At 38.6% G+C, this 10,946-nt stretch overlaps 1 long non-coding RNA gene and 1 pseudogene across 2 annotated transcripts in view; both read right to left on the bottom strand.

Moving 5' to 3' along the window:
• The window catches only part of LOC130708558 (uncharacterized), a 282,747-nt gene that overhangs the window by 127,476 nt on the left and 144,325 nt on the right, over window positions 1-10,946 (bottom strand). The gene's annotated exons all lie outside the window — the stretch shown is intronic.
• Window positions 5,564-6,471, bottom strand: LOC103001376 (mitochondrial carrier homolog 2-like; annotated as a pseudogene).

The following is a 10,946-nucleotide window of genomic DNA, read 5'->3' as shown; positions in this document are numbered from 1 at the left end:
AGTACTTAGAAACTGGTTTGGAAACATTCTCTCTGGCATTTTAGAATGTTGCTATTTCTTTTACTATCCTATTTCCCAGTTTGAAATTTATACTAAAACATTGTTTTTATCGAGTTTTACATTTTAGAAAACACAGTCCCATACACTGTCTCATTTGAATCCAGGACAAATTAAATAGCATAGTGGAGAAATCACATAAATGATGGCTCAGTTTCTTTAGCTTGCAATTTCATCATTTTTGAATGTTTACTTAAGATAACAAGAGCTTAAAGAATTTTTACAAGATTACATATTACTTTCAGATAAAAAAAAAAGTAGGTAGTGTTGCAATGAAAAATTACCACCACTAATGCAACTTATCATAAATCAGGTTTTGGTATATTTCCTTCCTTCATGGTATATGTGTATGTAGGGAGGACAAGAGAAGGAACTGAAGGGGGAGGGAGCAGAAGATAAGGATATACAAGATATCTAGGTTATATTTTTTGGGAATAAAAATAATTTCTGCTTCCATACCTAATCTTCCCAATTTCTTCTCCCTGTTTACCCCCAAATAGCCAAATAAGCAAAAGAAGGCACGCTGTTGTATTTTAAAACCATTTTTGCACCCACTCTTCAGCTTCTTTCTTCGGACTATATCTGAACTGCCACCACTGGAGCCTTACACCTTGATGCTTGTTTAAATGAAAGATACCTTTGGGTGAGATAACATTTCAGTCTATTAGTAGACATCCATTACTTCAATGTGAACGGATGATCTGAGAAGGGGATGCTGAAAACTATGTAAGGGGCCCTAGCATGAGGGCCTTGAGTGGAGCACCACCTGAGAGCATCTTACACTGATTAAAAGACACACCACCGGGGCTTCCCTGGTGGCGCAGTGGTTGAGAGTCTGCCTGCTAATGCAGGGGACGCGGGTTCGAGCCCTGGTCTGGGAAGATCCCACATGCCGCGGAGCGGCTGGGCCTGTGAGCCACAGCTGCTGAGCCTGCGCGTCTGGAGCCTGTGCCCCGCAACGGGAGGGGCCGCGATAGTGAAAGGCCCGCGCACCGCGATGAAGAGCGGTCCCCGTACCGCGATGAAGAGTGGCCCCCACTTGCCGTAACCAGAGAAAGCCCTCGCACGAACTGAAGACCCAACACAGCCAAAAATAAATAAATAAATAAATAAAGTAGCTATAAAATTAAAAAAAAAAAAAAAAGACACACCACCAAAGTGAAAGTCAAGACAGAAAAGGGAGAACAGGAGGCTCCAATGACACAATCTTTACCCTTCACAGTTTTGCTTTTGGACACCTCTGTTCAAACCCCTAGTGAGGGGGTCAATAGAAACTGAACGGGGTGGAAGGAGCTGAAGTCAGCTAAGACCATAAAGGAAAGTTCCTTATGTCTTATTAAATGAAAAGGGCCCTGGGAGGGGGCATGAGGGCTCTCCTAGAACCCTGTGCCCTAAAGACAATGGCAGAAGAGCAAAAGTTAAAATGAAAACTGTACTACAACTTGTGACCATCTGTCTCTCTTCCACCTCACCTCTCTGTGCTGTTGACTGTTGCCGTGTATCTGTGGCAAAGAAAGAAGACCATGCAGCAGTCAGAGAAATCAGAGGACACCACTTCAACAATTTTCCAAAAATAGGACAGACACCTATCTGCCTGCACTTGGACGTGTCAGGTCATTCAGCTTGGCTGCACAGCTGGAGAAGTTGTTTTGCCATTATAGGAAAAGGTAGGGGTGGAGAATGATGAAAGAAAGGAAGAGACATGACTCAGAGTGGGAAAGAGCACGTAACCAAGGGCAAATATTTCTCCCAGACATAAATGGATCAGGAAGAGATAGGAGCTACAGGTCATCTCTGGAGCATTCTTTTCTCTCCCTGCCTCTGAGTAGCTTGTCATCAAGCACCTGCCAGTAACAAAAGGGGAGAGAAGGGCAGGAGGCAGGACCTGCCTCTCTAACTGAATGGCACACCAGTTCCAGCCAAGTGCTGGCTCAGCTAACTGGGACAGTGAAACAAGGAGTCATTTGGAAAGTTGCAGGGATAAACACAGCATTTCCCAGGGAGGCAGGTGGCAAAGATAACATGTTTCTTTTACTGAGGAGGACACCGGTTGGAATACTTCATGCATTACAACAGTGGGAGAATTCTGATCTCTGGTACAAATAATAACATTTCCATTTGCTAAGCATTTATTACTTGCTGGGCATTTATTTAATCTGCACAATAACTCTATGATGTGGGTTCTATTATTGTTTTTCAGATGAGAAAACTGATGTCCTTAAGTTGAAGAATTTTCCCAAGATCACATGGGAGTCAAGATCTGAGCCAAGAGAGTCTGACACCAGAGTTCAGGCTCTTAATCACTACAGAGATTATCGGCTATTTCTAGGATGTGGGTATGGCTGTTCTAATGACTAAATCTGCCTTCCGACCAAAATCTTCTTTTTCATTCATTGTTCAGTCATGTCACCTTTCCTGCTATGAGAAGCACTTTTTTCTTTCCTTTCTCCCGTAAATGGAGTCAGTACAAAGTCCTCAGTGGTGGGAGCTCCCTACAACCTGGTATCTGGGCTCCCTGTACCTTCCTCACTCTGCCCCCTTCTAATCCCTGAGCCCTCCCCTAATCCTATTCTCTACTTTCCTGAGCACACCATTTCCTTCCCTGTATGATCTGTGCCCTAGGCCCTAACACTCCAGCTAATGTCAGAAAAATATCTTTCAGGGACTTCCCTGGCAGTCCAGTGGTTAAGAGTTCGCCTTCCAATGCAGGGGGTGCGGGTTCTATCCCTGGTCAGGGAGCTAAGATTTCACATGCCCCAGGGCCAAAAAAACAAGACATAAAACAGAAGCAATATTGTAACAAATTCAAATAAAGACTTTAAAAATGGTCCACATCAAAAAAAATCTTTAAAAAAATTTTTTTAAAAAGAAAACTATCTTTCACATGCTATTATTCCCATGTTTTGTAAATTTCATAAAATTGTACTACCTTTAACAAAGACTTTCTTATTATGTATCAAAAACACAATGATGATCTTTCTCCTCAATACTAGACACCTAGACATGTAAAATCTTAATAATTACAGTAATAATTTCTAGTTAGGCTAAGCATATACCTTTCGAGATAGGGGCCGTATTTCATATCTTCATTTGGTTGGAAATTTCTTATCAGTTTGTACAGCTTTTAGTATGTTATCCAATCCTACTCTCAGTTATTTTACCTTGAAAATTCTAGGGAAAACCATATATAATTTTATTTTCCTCCGATAGGATAATTTGCTCACAAGAAATTTTAAAAACAGAAAAACCAGATTGGCATATACAATCATATTAATGGCTTGGTTGTATATTGTCATACTGCTTTTCAATAGGCTTATACAATTTACAATTGCAATAGCAATGTATGTGTCTCCACACATTATCAGCATTCATGTGTATATATGTATATCTTTAAAAGTTACACATATACGTAATTTTTACTAAGATATTAGGTGGTATTATAGAACAACATTATAGTATTCCATTTTGCACACATAAAAATTTAACAAACATTTTTCTACAGTGATAACTAGTATTGTGATCCCCACACTCATTTTTCCCCCTAATTTTTCATTCACCTTTAATATAGTAATGCTGTCTGTGCTTTGCAATAACGGTTATGCTGAACACCTATCATAGGGCATGGTGTTTATGTTTCCCACTATTGGCAATGGCTAGCAGAGATCCACCCACTCTTCTGCTCTTCCTTCCCTCTTTCTCCTCCTCTCTGCTCTCATCCAGTCCAGTGAAGTGAATATTTTAGATGGCTTTGAAGGGTGAAGGCTTACAATGTTTTGCTATGAGACAAAGAAAAACTCAATGGATCACACAACATGATATTGATTTCTTTAGAACTCTGTCTTAAATGATCTAACAAAGTTTAATATTCTTTCTGATTGAAACTTTGCAAATAGTGCACCAAAATAAAGAAATCACCAAATGAACATGTCTGCAAAAACAAACATTTTTTACATACATATTTTCTCACAAAGCAGTTGTGGTAAACTAGTCAATATCAAAATAGGGAGCCATATGTAAAATGAGAAGTCATGACACTGGAATATATAAAAAGAAGCATAAGATACAAGCAAGCCTTCCTCCCCAGTTTAGATATGACCGTGTTGAGGCAGTCACAGAAATAGCACACATTATTTATGGTTAGGTAATAGAAACTAAATGAAATCTCCACGAATATCTAGCATATTTGATCAATTTCATGGTAGCCTCCGTGTGCAGGAGCCATGAAGAGGGTGGAAGGGGTGGGGGAGGGCCATGATCAAAGCATTGGAAATAAAACATCAAAAAAACTTTTTTATCATGTAGAAAAAACAAGTGAGCAATCAACTGAATTATTTATGTACATTTTATTTAGACAAGAGGAAGATCTTATGATAATTATAAATTTGAAAATAGACCCCTGAAAAAGAGCCAGAGTTGTTGATATTATTTATTCTAAATGTGAGTAAAGGGCCACATAAAAGATGAAAAATATTGTACAAAGAACGATTTTATTAAAACTATTTTTTTTCTGAGAGAAAGACTAAGTGGGGTCATCTTAAGTGATAATTTTATTAGAGTAGGCACACGCAAAAAGAATTGTGATCCTAAATATATTGAACAAGAGGAAATGGCAAAAAAGATCATAAACTATTTTTCATGTTAGAACTTTTGGAATGATGAGACAGATCAGATGCAGGCAGTCTCTATGCTGCACGATGAACTAGGGATTCATGTAAAGATTTCCATGATTTCATGATTCTTAGAGTTGAAGAAATATTCAGAATTGGAAAGGAAAATCCTCCCAGTCTTAAAATCTTCAATGAAGTTGGCCTAGCATGACATACTTTCTGTGCAGGGTAGGTTTGGGTTACTTTGAAGCCCTCCCTAAGGCCAGTGCTGCCTCAGCTCTTGCCATAGCCAACACGTTTTGGGTGTGGCTAATGGGAGAATTTAATACAGCTCAACTCCTTTCGTAGCAAACAAACAAACAAAGCAAAAAAAAAAAAAATCCAACAACAACAACAACAAAAACCCATCCTGGCTGCTGTCCAGTTTGTAATTCTTGATCTCACATTCCAAGAAGACTTCAGTTTATAGAAATGGAAAGAACTGCCAGTTCTCTGCAAGCAACTTGGCCGACTTAGCCTGTAGGGTTTCCCCTTAAAAGATGCTTCCTTCAATTTCCTTCAAATACTTCTTTAATAGTATGTTACTACCTTTTCGGAGTTGGGATTCCCTGTAAGTCATCCAGGCTGCCTTACTACTGCTCTTCCTACGATGATGTACAAGCTCTGTTATGCATGTGTTTGTGGAGGTTTTTCTTCATTCATGGTTCTTATTTATGAGGATTTTTTGTTTTGTTTTGTTTTTTGGTTTATTTGCTGACATAACTTCTGCCTTTTTTTTCATTTTCCCAAGACTGAATGATTATTTAATAAAAAGCATGCCACACTGTATAGAAACCAACACTCTCTCCCATAATTCTGTGTATATGGGACTACAGAAATGTCACTGTCCCTGTCCCACATCTTCAAATTGACATTCTCAGGTCACAACAATAAGTCTTCCTAAAGGGGACCTTCTGGAAAAACAAGCTATTTCCTCGGCTCATATTTCCCTCTTTTTGTAGCAGGCACCAGCCATCTATCCAAGAAGTATATACTGGGGAGTAAGGAGGGCATCCATCAGCAAGCCCACAGCTGTTGACAGCCATAAGATTAGAGACAAGCACAAAGGGATAGGTCAACATACTGGCAAAAAATCCTGTGACAGCTAGGGAATAACTCATTTCATTCATGGGGGAAACCCCACCGTTTGGTGCAAGGACATTGATGAGGTAGGCCACTGAGTTACAGAGCCACAAAGAAATGATGTCACCTAGGAGGCGAGGAATAACACCCACAAAAAATCCTAGTATGCCCTCTTCCTGATAGATAGTTACTATGGAGTCATGAAGTCCATGGTACTTGGATTCTCTGCCAATGAACTGTACCATAGATCTCAGGGTGCTCACGTGAAAGGGATGAGTGATGAGAGTAGCAGCAGAAGAAGCTATTATCTCTCCAGTTGTCTCCTTGATAACTCGGTCAGAGATGAAACTTCTTTCTGTACATTTCCAAATCATGACTCCTCAACCTTGTCACACTACTGGTAATGTTGTAAAACTTTACCATGGACCACAGTTCCAAGGACCCCTGAACACAGTCTTGGAGTTAAGCCTGTGAACAACCCACGCTTCCCGTGGATGCTTGCAATGTGCTGAGCCTAACAAAAAAGACCAGGAAGCTGACATACTTGCCGCCCCAAAATATTTCGTCCAACTGTTGGAGGAAGAGGCTCATATCCCACCTGGATGAGCACCTTCACATACAAGAGCGGCTGGGACAGGATGGTGAGACAAGAGCCCAGGAGCACCTGACTGGCCGCGTCCGCCATGATGGCACCCACTGAGGGACATACAGACTGAGCCACCAAGCAAAGGAGACAGTCTGGGATCATGTGCCAGGGCCACGGGCTTCACTGGCCCGCCCTCGTGCACGCGCACTCACCCTCGCGCACCTCCCTGCCCAGCTTCTGCCTAACACCTCCCTAACACCTTCAGAGAATAAGCATTTTCAAGTTTCCCCTAGAACGCTGCTTTTCAAAGTTTAATGTGCATACGAATAACCTGGCGATCTTGTTAAAATGCAGAGTTTGATTCAATAAATCTGGGATTGGACCTGAGATTTTGGTTTATAACAAGCTCCCAGCTGATGCTGCTGGTGATGCTGCAGGTCCCTTTGGGTAGCAAGGCCCTAGTAATTAGCTTGAGTAAGACATGGAGAGAGGTGAAGATGAAGTAGCTAAAGACAGAGAAAAGAAGAAACTGAAAGACAGATTATTTGACCCTCTGAAAAGATCCTAGGGCTTACCTGGTGGCGCTGTGGTTAAGAATCCACCTGCCAATTCAGGGGACGCTGGTTCGAGTCCTCATCCAGGAAGATCCCACATGCCCCAGAGCCACAACTACTGAAGCCCCCGGGCCTAGAGCCCGTGCTCCTCAGCAAGAGAAGCCACCGCAATGGGAAGCCCGTGCACGGTAACGAAGACCCAACAAAATCAAAAAAGAAAAAAGAAAAAAAGATTCTACAGTCTGTCCCATAACTATAATCCCCCATACTAGCTTTAAAACACATTCACATTCCCTCTAAAGTAAGTTGAATTGATTGACAGTAAAGCCAGCAGTGCCGAATTAAACTCATCCTCCAGTATGTACAAAAGCTGATGTTACAGACCCAAATTTTCCCTGGAATTGGTTAAAAACAAAAAAAAACCTTCAATATACTCAATATATAATTATAAGAAAGTAAAGTTCTCTATAAAGACCAGACCACTTAATAAATGGTCAATATGAACTGATATATACTTTTTGAAGAGTGAAATATTTTATGATTAAGCATTGTTGCCTCAAAGGGAGTGGTTGTAGACATAAATTTCCCCCAGGTAAAAGCAACTCCTGGTAAATAGTTTATTTACTAGGGAAAGGGCCAAAAGGAAAGAGTGTTTCCTTTGTTAAATAATGGAGCTCTGACAAAGCCAGATGGGTTGGTTACAAAACAAAGGGCTTTTGTAAAGGACTCCTCCCAAATATTTACATTAACTTAAGAAAAATATGAAAGTTTTACAGTGTATATCTCCTTATAATTTCATGGTAGTGTTCAGGGACTACTACCATTTTTATTCTTTATCACTTCATTAAAATAGAATTTTTAAATTAATCGTTTGTTAAAATAAAATATGTGATGTTCTAAATTTAGATTTACTTGTATGCTGTTTAAACACTCTACTAGTATACTATAAAATGCCATTTATCTCAGATATATATTATATTACATTATATATTATATTACATTTTGCTGTCCTATTAGGTTTTCTGAGCGTTAGTCATACTTTGAATAAGATTTGTGGAGTTTCCATATTTATAAAGGGTGATCAGAATTTTGTTTCACTTGAATAGGAGGAAATGTAGTCATTGTCCACATATCTGAAATTCTACTTCTCTCAACTAGATGTAACGTAGCAATCTGGCTCACCACTTGACACCAATTTTTCTGAAAAAATTGCTACACCCGAGCCTCATATTAAACATTTTCAATCTTGGATTAGCTAGGACTGTAATTAGCATTGCTTTTATTATTGATATAAATCTACATAGGTTAAAAAAAATGAGCCAAATATTGTTATTTTTTATATCTTTTCACGCTTTCTGAACATATTATTCCTTGATTATATCAGTGTTTGGACTAAGAGTTCCTCTCTTTAATAAATGCTAGAACAATTATTTTGGTAGGGCTATTATCCAGTTATTAAAATAGTCAAGGTAGGTAGATCCCCCAATTTCATAGCAGTTAGTTTGATTTCTTATATGGTATCATGATGAAATGATGAATTGAACCTGGAATTTTACCACAAATAAGAAAGAACTCAATGTGATTTGTGTTCGCTTACATTTAGCATTTTCTCAATGTTTAGATTTACTTGTATGCTGACAAATCAGATTGTATTATGATTTTGTTTTTAATGTAATTTATGGGGAAAAAACTCAAGGAAAAATTTACATATAAAAGAAAAAGGAAGTCTGTAAATTTTGAATATCCACTCTTAGAGACAAAATTTCGCTGCATTTTCGAAGAAAAATCACAAGTTTCATCATATTGAGTTCTAAATCTGGAACAATAATGACGATGACAATAAGATGGCCTAATTTTTGAAAGTAAGGTAGATTGTCAGCTGCTTTGAAAATCATATTCTGAAATCTTATTTCAATAATACTGAATAACCAGTCAGATTGATTTGGTCTTGAATAACAAAGATTTGATAGGAAAATTATATAGCAAACTGATACAGTAAAAGCTAAAGACTAAAGATATTATTCCACCATCAATATTTTGAGCTAATTAGAAGGACAGAAGCCTTAATATAAGGCTATCAATGAAATATAAACGTTGGCAGAAATTCTAAAGTTACATATTTGGAATTTGAATTTGAGGGTTTGTTATAATTCAGAAAGACCAGATAGATCTTATATGTCACCAGCAAAATCTTACCAGGATTATGTTTTCTTCCAGTTTATTGAGATATAATCAATATACAGCACTATATAAGTTTAAGGTATATAGCATGATGATACATACATCATGCAATGATTATCCCAATAAGTTCAGTGAACATTCATCATTTACTATAGATATAAAATTAAAGAAATAGGAAAAAAAGGTTTTTCCTTGTGATGAGAACTCAAGATTTACTCTTTCAACAATTTCCATGTATAACATACAGCAGCGTTAATTATGTTTATCACTCACACATTACATCTCTATTACTCTTATAACTGGAAGTTTGTACCTTTTGACTAGCTTCATCTAATTCCCCCTCCAACGGAAAGAGGAAAACTAGTGAATGATGACACTTTTGAAATGTTTACTGATGTTCTTTTCTGGATGCCCATGGAGCCTTCCCCTACCTCACCTCCCACCATACCTAGGGAAGGATTATTACAACGAAAAAGCAGAGATAAGGCTTCTCTTGATTCCAAAAGCCTTGGTCCTGGGGGAATTCAGGGCATTAAAGAAATTGAGTGATATATGAGCAAGGCTTCCTGCTCAAGGGAGACGAAATTAGGAAAATAAGCAAAGTAATTTTTGACACATGTGCATCCCTAGCATGAACCCAGATAAAGGAGGATCTAAGAGCAGAGGTACTTGTGCCTCCTGCTTCTGAGTAGGGCCTGTAGAGATAGCAACCCTCTAGAGTTCCTCTGCACGGTGGTAGGGCATTTATTCTGTTCTCTACACCACATTTACCATAGGAGGCTCCGTGATGCTGCATCAGGCCTGCCCACCCAGATTCATCAGACTTGAAAAGAGCCCCAAGAAAAGGACAGAAGTAGCAAAAGGTGTCTCTAGCCCTAAGGGTCATACTGAATCAGCATGAGGACATTATAGCAGCATCCTGAACAGACCAATGACAGACAGGATATGTACCTATCAGCAGATCCAAGATGTACAACTAAGGAAGAGACTCTCCTCCACAGACCCACCCTGGGACTCCTTGGCAATAAGCCCCTGGAATTTAGATGCAATACAACCTTAACAAAATGGAAGAAACTAGGACTTGACTGAGGTGAAGTTTCTGCCACATGAAGGAATGGGGTTTGTAAAAGAAATTAAGTTCAGTTATTAAAAAAAGAGAAAGTTATACCTCACAGGGGACCTGAATAATATCTATGTTTTCCACTTTAAAAATCTAAAGCAAACCAGGCAAAACAAAATTATTTGATCAGGCTTATGGTGAGTGTTCATTACACTATTTGGTTGAACTATTTTACAATAAAAATACTATAAAAGAAAATACATTTATTCCAATCCTGAATCTGTGGACTGAAATTTGTCTCCTTAACCCTAGCATCTGTTTTGATTTAGGCAGTATCCTCAGTGGTTTAAATGCATCACCTCATTGAATGTTCACAGCACCCCTCTTGGGTAGACGTCAATTATATTTTTCATTTTACAAATAAAGAAAATAAAGCTAATTTAAAGAAACAGTATAAAAAGAATACTTTTTCAGCCATCTTGATCAGATTTTTTTTTTTTTCAGATTTTTAAGATGTAGAAATAGTTGTCCTTTTTTTTTTAAGAAAATAAATAGAAAAAAATCATTTAAGAGAGTCAAAATGGAAAGACCAATGAATTCCTCAAACTGAGGAAGATTCCAGTGAGGCCTTCAAACCAGAACAGGGATAGGAAGGGACTGGGTGATGAGGCAAAGTCTTCTTCTAGAAAGCCATTTCTTTCCATGTATAAAATGGAATGTATGGAAGAAGGTATGGCAGGTATGGGAAGAAGGCCTGAATGGGATCTGGGGTATGGGGG

Source organism: Balaenoptera acutorostrata, chromosome 7 (assembly GCF_949987535.1).
Source record: "Balaenoptera acutorostrata chromosome 7, mBalAcu1.1, whole genome shotgun sequence".
Taxonomy (NCBI): Eukaryota; Metazoa; Chordata; class Mammalia; order Artiodactyla; family Balaenopteridae; genus Balaenoptera; species Balaenoptera acutorostrata.
This window is presented reverse-complemented; position numbering and strand designations above follow the sequence as displayed.